General features: G+C 45.1%; 1 long non-coding RNA gene across 1 annotated transcript; it reads right to left on the bottom strand.

Moving 5' to 3' along the window:
• Nucleotides 1-9319: 9319 nt before the first annotated feature.
• LOC138223326 (uncharacterized) lies at nt 9320-13987 on the bottom strand. Its single transcript, XR_011181753.1, has 3 exons — nt 13773-13987; nt 10253-10387; nt 9320-10044 (listed from the first exon to the last, which is right to left on the bottom strand). It is a non-coding gene; the product is annotated as an uncharacterized lncRNA (long non-coding RNA).
• Nucleotides 13988-15548: the final 1561 nt, after the last annotated feature.

The raw sequence follows: 15548 nt of genomic DNA, 5'->3' as shown, positions 1-15548 counted from the left end.
ATCTTCCAGTTTTAAGGCTCAGCAGTGGAAACCAATCTATTGTTCACTTTGCAATTAACTCTTTCTTGTTCCTATACAACCAACAAATGTGGACAGCTTCCTCCTCAAGCACTTACTACTTTAAAACATGAATTTTTAGCTGCTGTGGTACTAGTAATACATACCTACTACCTGCAACTACAACCAGCATGTGGTGGCGGTGCCAGATGAGATATAAAGTGTCACAAGTAGAAGTTCACACCCATGTCTTCTCAGGATATAATCTGGAGTTTAACTGTCTGCCTATGTCCTTTAAAATGGTAACCGTATCATTGGTTAAATGTTTGTTTTGTTTATACAGTTAACTGACTGTTTTAGAAAAGAAGCTTTTCCATTGCCTTTCCAGTCTGACCTTACCAGAATCTCACTACTCTTTACAAAATCCACAAGGTGGCCAAGATCAATATTGTCTTCTGGATATGTAGCAATTTCACATGTGCACCTCAATGCAGGCTGACAACAACAAGGAGGAACTGAGACCCAGGATAAATAGAGTGGAAATGGTTTTGCTCAGAACGTTCATAACTAGACAAACCTATCAAGTTTAAGTTGTTTTCTGATAAGATTTTGCACCATTAAATTTCAAAATGTTAGATGCAAGTACAGTAGGTTATCTTTTTTTAGAGAGAAGTAATGTATATTATACATTTTTAAACACAATGAAAGAGTGATTTTGCATTAAAGCTTAATTAAAAATGTGTGATAGCTAATGTAAAAAGCAAACAAAATATACAAAAGTGGATGACTGTAAAAATTAAGGTACAACAGAGTTCCTCACATCTTCAAGCCTGGGCTCAATTGCAACATCACTCTACACTGAATCTCCTGTTCCAGTTTGCTCTTTCTCCCGACCTTCACTCTGCAGTATGGCTCCCAGTTCCAAACTTGCACTGTGGTTTCTGGCCTTGGCCCTGAGTTTCCAATCTACGTTGGGAGGCAGCCTTCATCCTCTAGGACCCCAGGGCTCTTCGAGTGCAGGCACATTTCATTCTTATGTTAATGTAAACCATCAAATACAATTAGCAGGTATTAACCGACAGACTCACAAGTAACCAGAACAAACGGGAAGAAGAGTATTGAGTGAGCTATCATGATCCTCACTGCCTACTCAACCATAAGACAAATCTCTTAATGAGCACTAGGACTGGCTAAAGAAATTACTGTTGTTAATAAGGTCCCAGTTATAATTGCTAGAGTTGGACTATGCAGAAAGTGATAAAAATTGAAGTGATTGTCCAAAGTTTGAGAAGCCAGAGGCTTCACTTCTGCTCAAAGTGACTGGGGAGAGACTGTACTAAGAACCCTGGGCAGTAAGTGTGGTTTTAGAGCAAAGCCATTAAAATACAACTGGATCAGTGGGAGGAAATGAAAGGGCTCTTTCACACAGCCCTCTGGATTAATTCTCCCCATCGAGCCTTTTCAGCGGCAGCCCCTCACAGCAGGGGAATACTTTTTCTGACCCCCTTGAACAACAGGGGGTACGGTTTTCATCTGCCTCAACCTGCTTCCAGTGGCCTTCAGTTCAATTCAATTTATATTTATATAGCGCCTTTCACAACAAGGTTGCCCCAAGGTGCTTAACAATGCAAGTAACCAGACATTGTGTGATTACAGAACAGAAGACAATGGAGGAGAGGAACCAAAAACTCCTTGGTAAGGAGGAAAAAAAACTCTAGGGGTCCAAGGTCAACTGGTTGACCAACCCAATTTGGGCATGCTAACATTATATCATTTTGAAAAAAAGAAATAAATTAATGAGGGTATTAATCCATCCATCCATCATGTCTTCTATGTGTCAATACTCCATGCAGATCTCTGTAAACCAGTAAATTCCTCCTACATGATAGCTATATTCACAATGTCCCTCGTGTTTCGATGGCAGTGATGCAGCATCCAACATCCGGGCGCCATCTGGACATGTGGGGAGGAGAATAGGATAGTTGGGTCAGAACAAATGTATCTACCTGGTGGACTAACACAGAGACACAGTGGCATGTACAGCAGCACCACCAGCCATGGTTGCAGCAGGCTATAATGTAAGGTGTGAGTAGGCTAAGCTGAAGTAATGGGTCTTCAGTCTAGATCTGAATACTGAGATTGACTCGGCCTCCCAAACATGGGGTAGGAGGCTGATCCATAAGCTAGGGTCCCTGTAACTAAAGGCTTTACCATTCTTAAACTATTTCTTTAAGTTACTCAAGTATGCCAGTTTCTTTCTCTTTTCTGCCTACAGAACATTGTTATAAAGTGCCTTGAGCATGCTCTGGCCTGAAAGACGCTATATCAGCATAAAATGATTGAGCCTCATTAGACTGGTGTAAAAGTGAACATTCACTGGAAGCGTCACCTAATAATGTAACTGGCATTGCAGTAGCATTGTATTTTTAAAGATCTCACTCATACACAGGGATTGTCTCATGTTTTCTCATTTACATGCAAATAATTACATGAAAAAACATTACCAAAGAAAAACTTGATGGCTTTAGTACTTCAGAAATGTAAGTACTTGAAAAATAATTGGTACTGTTTCATCACCGACTTACAAATCCTTTTGGCAATCGATTTCAGTACGTCTCTTATACCAGCCACACGAGACAATGAATCACTGAGTGGATGAAGCCGTTAGACAATGGATGGAAATTTTCAATGGAAAGCAGTTCATCAGCTTATTAAAGTTTTATTTATCTCATATTCCTTTTTCCTTATATTTTTCCACTTTTTGCACAAATTCAAAATGATTTTTTTTCCTGAAACTAGTTAGAGATCAGAAGCTCTTGGGATCCTAAGAGGTGACCACTGTATTTAAACATGAAAGAGTTTTCTAAATTAAAATAGATCAGTGATTCTCAAACTGTGGTACGCGTACCGGCAGTGGTACGTGGAGTGCCTCCAGATGGTACGCCAAATGACCCTGGAACTGTGTAGTGTGCACTGAAAAATCGGGACGGGTTTTAATATTTTGTATTTTAATATGTGTCGAATACGCAGCCTACGTACTACGATACAGTGCGTGCTAATACTGCAGTGGACACAAGAGATACTCTGTAATTCTATACCACTCTATAGGAATGTGTGCTACGGATGCAAGTGACCAATTGTATTTAAAAAAAGCTACTGTATCTCCAGCAAATAGGGAGAAAGGAGAATGTCCGTGATTTTGGAACAATGCCAACATTGTAAACACAGGAATGCATAGAAATACGTGCTACGAACGCAGGTAATCTTGTGAACACACGAAAGCGTGATAACAAAAAAATATTTAAGAACTGTTCTAATTTGAGAAAAATACACCGAGCGTCTCTGTGTTTCGCTCCCATGCGCATGAAATAAAAACTTTAAATAAATACGGAAATAAAAACGGAAACGCGGAAAAATGCAAGCTTGCGGATTGCTAAAGCAGGTAAGCTACACTATTTTTGAAGAACCTTATTTACCGTTGGCAAAAGAGCTGACACGTATTATGTGTAGAGAAAAGGCTGCTAAACAGCTCGACCTGCTGCCCCCCTCCCCCAGTCATTCATAGAATTATTGAAATGAAGGATTATATCAAAAGTACACTGATAGAGCACGTTAAGATGAGCAGATGTTTTTCACTGCAATTAGATGAGTCTGTAGTCGATTTGGCCAATTTGCTCGTTTACGTTAGATACGAGTTTGAGGGTATGTCCCATGAAGACTTTCTGTTCTGTAAACCGCTATCAACAGGAACTACAGGAGAGCACATATTTCAGCTTCTGAATAAATTTATCGAAGAGAATGGCCTCAACTTGATAAAATGCGTCTGAGTTTGTACAGACGGTGCTAGAGCAATGACAAGCCGACATAACGGTGTAGTTGCACGAATTAGAGAGGTTGCTCCAGAAATTAATGTACGCATTACAACATCCACCGCGAGACCTTAGCCGTCAAGAAAATGCCTGACAATTTAATATCTGTTAGACTCTGTTGTGAATTGTATCAAGGCTCGAAAAATTAATTCACATCTCCTTTGCTCAACTAAACAGGCACACCCCTCTCACTGAAATGGTGCTTTTTTATAATGTTAATGTTTTTTTTTCTGTAAAACACTTTGAGAAGCCACCTTTAAAGGTGCTATATCAAATAAAGTTTATTATTATAATATTTATTATATGTATTTGTGAGTATGGGCACGTACACTCATGTTGGTCATTGAGAATTTCTGGGGTTCCTATGAGATAATGACTTGTAGGTGGTACTTGGATGCTTTGGTTGGATTAGGGGTGGTACTTGGTCCAAAAAGTTTGAGAACCACTGATATAGATGATAAATGTGACTGTAGCCCTGAAACTATTCAACATGTATTTTGGTTATGTCCCAGGGTAAAACCTGTCTGCACTGAGTTTCAAACCTATATTAAAATAGAGACCAATATTGATATTTGTTCTGAAGTAATACATCATGTTCAATTCCAGCCCCATCAAAAATGATACAAAACTATCCTTTGTAATGAACTTTATTAGGAGGTCACATTATCATGTACACAAAATGAAGTGGTCTGGGAAGAATCCTTTGTCTGAGCACTTTAAAATGGATGTAAAGGAGAATCTGCAGACTATTTCAGATTGTAAAAATATGAAACTGATGTAGATAATCTTTATTTAATTTGTAAAAACTTTTTTCAAAATGTGTATTTATTTTGTAACATGTACCCCTGATGCTGCTTTGTCATGAAATGTACTCTTGTTTGTATTGTATTCTTGATTGTTTTAAATAATTTAATAAACTATTAATTAATATTTTTTTTAAAATAAAAACTATTATATGAATATTCTGTTCAAAACTTTAAAAGGTGAAATTTTGCTTTATGGCCACCAAGTGGCGCCATTGGCCCATCAATGTAAAAATCAGAATTTCTTTTTCCAGTTTAATTCCACCGATCGGCCACAAGAGGGCGCACTTCACTCGTCCTACTGCTTCTGTTGAATTAAAAATTACTTACACTTATATAGGGCTATTCTGCACAGGAAAATTGAAGCCTGTGCACTGTGGACTTGAAAAAAACTATGTTGTGAAAATATAAATGGATTATTTATGAGAAAATGTTCAATTGGTGGTAAGTATTTGTAATATAGGATTGCCCATTTCTGTTCTAAACACGAGATGGAAGTTTAACATGATAATAATAATGATAATGTTTCTTTATTAGCCCTATACAATATCTTGCATTAGGAATTCATCTTTTCGCGTACCCCAGCTTTTCTCCATGGAGACACAGACAGGGAGAGAAGCTTGGGGTCAGAGCACAGGGTCAGCCATTTATACGGCACCCCTGGAGCAGTTGGGGTTTGGGGCCTTGCTCAGGGGCTAGTGGAGTAGGATACCTCTGCCGGCTGCGGGATTTGAACCGGCAACCTTCCAGTCACAGGTGCAGATCCTTAGCCATAGAGCCACCGCTCCACCAGGTGGAGGGGTGGGAAATGGCTGAAAGAAGTCTTGCCATGCTGTATTATTAATAGTAGTAGCAGTATTGTCATATTAAAAATTGTCAGACTCAACATATCCAGCATAGCGACATATTAATAATCTCACACATCAAATATTAGAGGACTATTCCTTTATACCTAAAAGCTTTCAGTTGTTGGACAATGAAAAGAGTGCTTGTAGGAATCTTTTTACTGTTATAAACTCATTACAAGCTAATTGATATGTATTATGGTACTGTACTGTTGTTGTGTTTTATTATTGTCATGTATGTTTCATGTTTGAGCTTTTGATGTGCAAAACAAATTACCTTCAGGGCACTAAAGATGAATTCAATCCCTTCATTCTTACTCATCACAATTCACGGTTGCATTTTATTTTCATGCGTAGGTAAAATAAATCATAATATTGGCATCATATGTACTGGCAACCACACTACTGTCTAATTTTGGTGCTGATCTTAATCTTGCGGTTGGGTTGCTGATTTCCTTCCAGACAGAACTCAGGGGCTAAGAGTCAACAATACTTTGTCTCACAAGTTACATTCTTGCACAAGTGTTTCCCGAGGATCTGTATGGTCTTCCTTTCTCTTTGTTCAGTATACAATTTGTAACATATTACCAGTCGAGTACGACACAGATTTGCAGACAACTCTGTTAATAGTTTCTTGCAGGCAGGTGTGTGGGGTCATGGGCCAACTATAGAAGATTTTGCCACCTGGTGCAAACAAAACTACTGCAAGTAAGATCACTGTCAGCTCAGCTCGGGAAATCAGCGTGATGGACTGTGCTGTAAGAGTGCCTTCACTTTTAGGCCACACTCAGCTCAAGAGACCACAGCAGCACAGGGACACACTGACACAGCCCAGCCAGCTGCATGACCTGCACCAGGCACACAGATGGGCTCCAAACAGCCACGAATGCCAAAGAGCCCTAAAGACAAACTTCAAACAAAATAAACTACATTTCAAACCTCGAAGAAGGCTCCACAGCCAAAACATTGTTTTCTTTCGTCTCTTTATAGCAGGGAATAAACCCATTACTTGATCCCTTACATTTCAAAACGCTCTGTATCAAACCAACAAGTTGGGCATAAATTTAAACCATGTTTTTGAGAAACTAGCCTTAAAATCAAAATGACTACATTCATATGAAACACACTCAGAAACAATATCAAATGGTTTGATACAGAGTGCAGAAACAACTGAAGAGAACTACCAGAACTAAAACAACACCACACCACTCTGAACTGCGCCTCAGATACTGTGAGATGGTTAGACACTACATGCACACCCTAAAGAAGATAAGCACATACACAAACAGACAACTCTCAGACCATGAAAGAACTGTGGCCAAGACACAGTCAACAACACCTGACCCAACTGCAGCTCAGACCTGCAGCAAAGCCTGCTCAAACTCCTCAACCTTGTCCTGACGGCCGGCTGTTTCCCTGAGGCCGGGAATCAAGGACTGATCACGCCCGTCTGTAAGAATGGAGACAGACTCGACCCCAACAGGTACCGAGGCTTCAGTGTGAACAGTAATCTGGGTAAGGAACTCTGTCGTATCTTGAATATCTGATAACCGGCCCTCCTTACTGAGCACAATGTCCTGCATTAGAGTCCGACTGGCTTCCTACCAAACCGCCACACATCCCATAACATTCACACCTGGGCTCCGATGGCCCATCTGGACCCAGAACAGCAGAGCCTGGCACCGCTGGAGCAGCACTGTCACACCTGGGCACTGCCAGCCCATCTGGACCCAGAACAGCAGAGCCTGGCACTGCCACACCTGGGCACTGCCAGCCCATCTGGACCCAGAACAGCAGAGCCTGGCACTGCTGGAGCAGGACTGTCACACCTGGGCACTGCCAGTCAATCTGGACCCAGAACAGCAGAGCCTGGCACTGCTGGAGCAGGACTGTCACACCTGGGCACTGCCAGCCCATCTGGACCCAGAACAGCCTGGCACTGCTGGAGCAGGACTGTCAGACCTGGGCACTGCCAGCCCATCTGGACCCAGAACAGCAGAGCCTGGCACTGCTGGAGCAGGACTGTCAGACCTGGACACTGATAGCCCTTCTGCGTGAGACCAGAGTCATTGGTTCCCAGAACAGATCCAGATCTCAGGAAAACAGTTACAACTTCACAGTGAACAACAACACTTTGAAACACATACTTCTAACAGAATCAGTTCATCTGGGAGTTTTCCTGGCAGTGAAGTCACTGAAGGAGAAGGCACACAGGGCTTTCCATGGCAGTAAAAAGAGGCTCTACAACATCAGTCCCCCAAATACAATTGGCTCTGAATATTCAAAAGTGCAATCGAACCCTTTACCCTATACTGCAGTGAAGTGTGGGATCCCCTCAGTGAGCAAGATTACACTAAATGGGACAAACAGCCTGTAGATACTCCATCCAAAAGAGTAAAAACATCCTCCAAACTGGAATGCTACAGAATCCTAAACAGACGATCCACACAATAAACACTAGCTGGATATTTGACCAGGCTAAGAAACAGCAAAGAGATACAGACCCTGTCAAGTACAGGTTCAGAGACACAATCAGGCCAGAGCAACTGGCTGACAAAGACCCGAATGTCCAGAGAGGACAGGCTGTGCTCCCATTGCCGAAAGAAAAAAAGGAAAGAGAGATACACTTTCTGCCGCACGGTGAGAAATATTCTGGAACAAGACGAACATTATTCACCAATAAAACAGATCATATCGCAAACCTGTCAGAATCAGAACAATGTCGAGTCCTGCTGGGAGAGAAATAATACAGTGTGTGATCTCCTGTCCCAGCCTGAGGAACAGTGAGCCTGTCTCTCAATAATAATAATAATACAGTGTGTGATCTCCTGTCCCCAGCCTGAGGAACAGACAGTGAGCCTGTCTCTCAATAATAATAATAATACAGTGTGTGATCTCCTGTCCCCAGCCTGAGGAACAGTGAGCCTGTCTCTCAATAATAATAATAATCCAATGTGTGATTTCCTGTCCCAGCCTGAGGAACAGTGAGCCTGTCTCTCAATAATAATAATACAGTGTGTGATCTCCTGTCTCAGCCTGAGGAACAGACAGTGAGCCTGTCTCTCAATAATAATAATAATACAGTGTGTGATCTCCTGTCCCAGCCTGAGGAACAGACAGTGAGCCTGTCTCTCAATAATAATAATAATACAGTGTGTGATCTCCTGTCCCAGCCTGAGGAACAGACAGTGAGCCTGTCTCTCAATAATAATAATACAGTGCGTGATCTCCTGTCCCAGCCTGAGGAACAGACAGTGAGCCTGTCTCTCAATAATAATAATACAGTATGTGATCTCCTGTCTCAGCCTGAGGAACAGACAGTGAGCCTGTCTCTCAATAATAATAATAATACAGTGTGTGATCTCCTGTCCCAGCCTGAGGAACAGACAGTGAGCCTGTCTCTCAATAATAATAATAATAATACAGTGTGTGATCTCCTGTCCCAGCCTGAGGAACAGACAGTGAGCCTGTCTCTCAATAATAATAATACAGTGTGTGATCTCCTGTCCCAGCCTGAGGAACAGACAGTGAGCCTGTCTCTCAATAATAATAATAATACAGTGTGTGATCTCCTGTCCCAGCCTGAGGAACAGACAGTGAGCCTGTCTCTCAATAATAATAATAATACAGTGTGTGATCTCCTGTCCCAGCCTGAGGAACAGAGTGAGCCTGTCTCTCAATAATAATAATACAGTGTGTGATCTCCTGTCCCAGCCTGAGGAACAGACAGTGAGCCTGTCTCTCAATAATAATAATAATAATAATAATAATAATACAGTGTGTGATCTCCTGTCCCAGCCTGAGGAACAGACAGTGAGCCTGTCTCTCAATAATAATAATCCAGTGTGTGATCTACTGTCCCAGCCTGAGGAACAGAGAGTGAGCCCGTCTCTCAATAATAATACAGTGTGTGATCTCCTGTCCCAGCCTGAGGAACAGTGAGTCTGTCTCTCAATAATAATAATACAGTGTGTGATCTCAACAGATGACTCTTGGGCATGTGCCTGTGTGTTGTTAGTTTGTGTGCTTTTCTATATATTGCCTGCTGCCGTGAAACACATCCACCTCGGGGATAATGAAGACTCCCTCTCTCAAGAAAACACAACGCATCTGAAAATGACTTTTCTACAAATGTTTTCACTCCTCTGGTGTCAAAGTACGGCATCTGCAGGAAGGGGCGACTTGTCCATCCATCGTCCAGCAGGCCCACTCTACAGCACATTAGACAGATGCCTGTGAAATCAGCACCTTCAGGCTGCTTTACAAATATATTATGTAATACAATGCGTATTTTTACGGTCACGTTAACTTGCACTGTTAGTGTGTGTTGTGAGTTCTGGTGTGAATGAAACATGGCTGCTGTGATCAAATAACATTCAGAGAAACTCCAGCTCTCAGTGTTTAAGAATATTAAACCTTTACTGACCACAGTGGTGTTGAAAGCGAAGCTCCACTAATGTCTGTCAGGAGCTCCTCAGAGCCTCAGCTGCAGAGACCGGCCTGGAGACGCCCATCCTTCTGACTTGAAACCTGACAGGTGATGAACAGGAAAGGTTTTTACTCGTGTGTCGGGACACCTGGAGTGACGGACTGGTTGGCATTGCAGCCCTGGCTTTTCCTCAACTGGGATACGATCAGGTGGGGATTTTCTTTTCCTGGGGGTTTAAGTGGTGCACCTTGACTTGCAAATTCGTTTTTACTTTATGACAGTTTTTTTTAGTTGTTTTAAAGAACTTACTGTTTTGATTAGATGCATCAGAGATTGTGACTCTGCTTTTAGCTTCCCATTCCTTCCAAACAAAGGGTCTTCTGTTGTAGAGAACAGCACAGCATATCCAAAGCGAAGCGGGAGGGGACTGCAGTCCAGAGAAACCTTTAATTTTACAAAGAATGGAGGCAATTTCACACCTCTGGTTGTGCCAGAGGGTACTCAGTGGAAGAGATACCAGGGTCCCCAGCACTGCTGTCACCTCTTCTTTACTCCTCCTATGCTAACAACTGTGTATCTACTGCTGTGAAAGGAATCAAGTCTGCAGATGATCCCACCGGAATAAAAAAAAAATCTGTAGAGGAAGGAGGTCACTGTTTTAATCAACTCCAAACAGACAGCACCCCAGGAACAAGACCCATGAGAACAGGGGCAGAGTATGGAGACTCCATACAGACAGCACCCCAGGAAACCAGACCCATGAGAACAGGGGCAGAGCATGCAGACTCCACACAGACAGCACCCCAGGACACCAGACCCATGAGAACAGGGGCAGAGCATGCAGACTCCACACAGACAGCACCCCAGGAAACCAGACCAATGAGAACAGGGGCAGAGCATGCAGACTCCACACAGACAGCACCCCAGGAAACTGAACCCATGAGAACAGGGGCAGAGCAGGCAGACTCCACACAGACAGCACCCCAGGAACAGGACCCATGAGAACAGGAGCAGAGCATGCAGACTCCACACAGACAGCACCCCAGAAAACCAGACCCATGAGAACAGGGGCAGAGCATACAGACTCCACACACACAGCACCCCAGGAAACCAGACCCATGAGAACAGGGGCAGAGTATGCAGACTCCATACAGACAGCACCCCAGGAAACCAGACCCATGAGAACAGGGGCAGAGCATGCAGACTCCACACAGACAGCACCCCAGGACACCAGACCCATGAGAACAGGGGCAGAGCATGCAGACTCCACACAGACAGCACCCCAGGAAACCAGACCAATGAGAACAGGGGCAGAGCATGCAGACTCCACCCCAGGAAACCAGACCCATGAGAACAGGGGGCAGAGCATGCAGACTCCACACAGACAGCACCCCAGGAAACTGAACCCATGAGAACAGGGGCAGAGCAGGCAGACTCCACACAGACAGCACCCCAGGAAACCAGACCCATGACAACGGAGCAGAGCATGCAGACTCCACACAGACAGCACCCCAGGAACAGGACCCATGAGAACAGGAGCAGAGCATGCAGACTCCACACAGACAGCACCCCAGAAAACCAGACCCATGAGAACAGGGGCAGAGCATACAGACTCCACACACACAGCACCCCAGGAAACCAGACCCATGAGAACAGGAGCAGAGCATGCAGACTCCACACAGACAGAACCCCAGAAAACCAGACCCATGAGAACAGGGGCAGAGCATGCAGACTCTACACAGACAGCACCCCAGGAAACCAGACCCATGAGAACAGGGGCAGAGCATACAGACTCCACACACACAGCACCCCAGGAAACCAGACCCATGAGAACAGGGGCAGAGCATGCAGACTCCACACAGACAGAACCCCAGGACACCAGACCCATGATTACAGGGGCAGAGCATGCAGACTCCACACAGACAGCACCCCAGGACACCAGACCCATGATTACAGGGGCATAGCATGCAGACTCCACACAGACAGTACCCCAGGAAACTGAACCCATGAGAACAGGGGCATAGCATGCAGACTCCAAACAGACAGCACCCCAGGACACCAGACCCATGATTACGGGGCAAAGCATGCAGACGCCACACAGACAGCACCCCAGAAAACCAGACCCATGAGAACAGGGGCAGAGCATGCAGACTCCACACAGACAGCACCCCGGGACACCAGACCCATGAGAACTGGGGAAGAGCATGCAGACTCCACACAGACAGCACCCCGGGACACCAGACCCATGAGAACTGGGGCAGAGCATGCAGACTCCACACAGACAGCACCCCAGGAAACCAGACCCCTGAAAACAGGGGCAGAGCATGCAGACTCCACACAGACAGCACCCCAGGAAACCAGACCAATGAGAACAGGGGCAGAGCATGCAGACTCCACACAGACAGTACCCCGGAACATCAGACCCATGAGAACAGGGGCAGAGCATGCAGACTCCACCCCAGGAAACCAGACAAATGAGAACAGGGGGCAGAGCATGCAGACTCCACACAGACAGCACCCCAGGAAACTGAACCCATGAGAACAGGGGCAGAGCAGGCAGACTCCACACAGACAGCACCCCAGGAAACCAGACCCATGACAACGGGGCAGAGCATGCAGACTCCACACAGACAGCACCCCAAGGAACAGGACCCATGAGAACAGGGGCAGAGCATGCAGACTCCACACAGACAGCACCAAAGGAAACCAGACCCATGAGAACAGGAGCAGAGCATGCAGACTCCACACAGACGGCACCCCAGGACACCAGACCCATGATTACAGGGGCAGAGCATGCAGACTCCACACAGACAGCACCCCAGGAAACCAGACCCCTGAAAACAGGGGCAGAGCATGCAGACTCCACACAGACAGCACCCCAGGAAACCAGACCAATGAGAACAGGGGCAGAGCATGCAGACTCCACACAGACAGTACCCCGGGACATCAGACCCATGAGAACAGGGGCAGAGCATGCAGACTCCACACAGACAGCACCCCAGGAAACCAGACCCATGACAACGGGGCAGAGCATGCAGACTCCACACAGACAGCACCCCAGGAACAGGACCCATGAGAACAGGGGCAGAGCATGCAGACTCCACACAGACAGCACCCCAGGACACCAGACCCATGATTTCAGGGGCAGAGCATGCAGACTCCACACAGACGGCACCCCAGGACACCAGACCCATGATTTCAGGGGCAGAGCATGCAGACTCCACACAGACAGCACCCCAGGACACCAGACCCATGATTACAGGGGCAGAGCATGCAGACTCCACACAGACAGCACCCCAGGACACCAGACCCATGATTACAGGGGCAGAGCATGCAGACTCCACACAGACAAAATCCCAGGAAACTGAACCCATGAGAACAGGGGAAGAGCATGCAGACTCCACACAGACAGCACCCCAGGACACCAGACCCATGACAACGAGGCAGAGCATGCAGACTCCACACAGACAGCACCCCAGGAAACCAGACCCATGAGAACAGGGGCAGAGCATGCAGACTCCACACAGACAGCACCCCATGAACAGGACCCATGAGAACACAGGCAGAGCATGCAGAATCCACACAGACAGCACCCCATGAACAGGAACCTTGAGAACACAGGCAGATTATGCAAACTCCACACAGACAGCACCCCAGGAAACTGAACCCATGAGAACAGGGGCAGAGCATGCAGACTCCACACAGACAGCACCCCAGGACACCAGACCCATGAGAACAGGGGCAGAGTATGCAGACTCCACACAGACAACACCACAGGAACTAAATCCAGGCTCCCAGCGCTGCCACCCACTGCGCCGCCGTCTCTCACCTTTTCACCTCCACCTGCAGATCATGCCCAGTGAGCCCAGCGGTGTGAGGCTGGTGTCCAGCGCTGATGTGTCCCTGATAGTCCTGTCCCACAGCCTGCGAGTCACCGTTTCTTCCACAAAATACTCCAGCCAGCGCTTTTTAGACTAAGGTTTCTTAAATTTCTGTTTTTCTCGCAGATTAGATTAAAAAAGCCGCCTGTTGACCTGCTGGAGGTCAGACCCGCCCCGGCAACAACTACTGCAGCTCCGTTGCCCCGGCAACCACGTTTTATTTAACAAAGTAAAATAAACACAGGGGAAAAGTTTGCAAACAAGACAAGAGAGCTCAGAAACCCACAGACACGACGGCAGTGGGTTTTGTTTCTGTGTCGAGTTGATAAACCAGGCAGGACGAGCGCTGCAAACACACTAGAGTACACATAACACAATCAGGGGTACACAAGACTCCTGCTTTTTATACAAACAGGTTCAACAGGTCAATAAAGAGCAGGTCGGCACAGCTGTCATGATGTCTCATTTACAAAGAGTCTGAAGATTTGCTCGTCTCTTCCCAGAGCAGCTTCACTCCGGAGAGCAAGAAAGAGCTCCTGCCGAGTCCGTCTTGTAAGACAGACATAGAAATCCGCGACACGGTAAATACACTGACATTGTATAATTAATTCTGATGCTCAATCAAATCTGCGGAACACGTGTGGAGCGCAGTCCAGAGCACTATAAAGACTACATTTCCCACAAGCCCTGTGGCGACTTCCTTTTGACGTAATCGATTCGCGTCTTTTTATTTTTAATTATAACAACAATACATGCCATAAAAACAAGAATACATATAACACAGAGTATAGTCAGGGGTACATACGATAATACATGTACATGTTATGGAAAAAGATTAAACAAGTAATCTTGTTTAATAGTAAACAAAAGCAGGTGAGGTCCATACATGTTTCAAATTGTCTGTACAGACGCATTTACAGTGCCTTGCGAAAGTATTCGGCCCCCTTGAACTTTTCAACCTTTTGCCACATTTCAGGCTTCAAACATAAAGATATAAAATAAAAAATTTATGTGAAGAATCACCAACAAGTGGGACACAATTGTGAAGTGGAACGAAATCTATTGGATTTTTGAAACTTTTTTAACTAATAAAAAAATGAAAAGTGGGGCGTGCAAAATTATTCGGCCCCCTTGCGTTAATACTTTGTAGAGCCACCTTTTGCTGCGATTACAGCTGCAAGTCGCTTGGGGTATGTCTCTATCAGTTTTGCACATCGAGAGACTGAAATTCTTGCCCATTCTTCCTTGCAAAACAGCTCGAGCTCAGTGAGGTTGGATGGAGAGCGTTTGTGAACAGCAGTTTTCAGCTCTTTCCACAGATTCTCGATTGGATTCAGGTCTGGACTTTGACTTGGCCATTCAAACACCTGGATACGTTTATTTGTGAACCATTCCTTTGTAGATTTTGCTGTATGTTTGGGATCATTGTCTTGTTGGAAGATAAATCTCCGTCCCAGTTTCAGGTCTTTTGCAGACTCCAACAGGTTTTCATCCAGAATGGTCCTGTATTTGGCTGCATCCATCTTCCCCTCAATTTTAACCATCTTCCCTGTCCCTGCTGAAGAAAAGCAGGCCCAAACCATGATGCTGCCACCACCATGTTTGACAGTGGGGATGGTGTGTTGAGGGTGATGAGCTGTGTTGCTTTTACGCCAAACATATCGTTTTGCATTGTGGCCAAAAAGTTCGATTTTGGTTTCATCTGACCAGAGCACCTTCTTCCA

Source organism: Lepisosteus oculatus, chromosome 16 (assembly GCF_040954835.1).
Source record: "Lepisosteus oculatus isolate fLepOcu1 chromosome 16, fLepOcu1.hap2, whole genome shotgun sequence".
Classification (NCBI taxonomy): Eukaryota; Metazoa; Chordata; class Actinopteri; order Semionotiformes; family Lepisosteidae; genus Lepisosteus; species Lepisosteus oculatus.
This window is presented reverse-complemented; position numbering and strand designations above follow the sequence as displayed.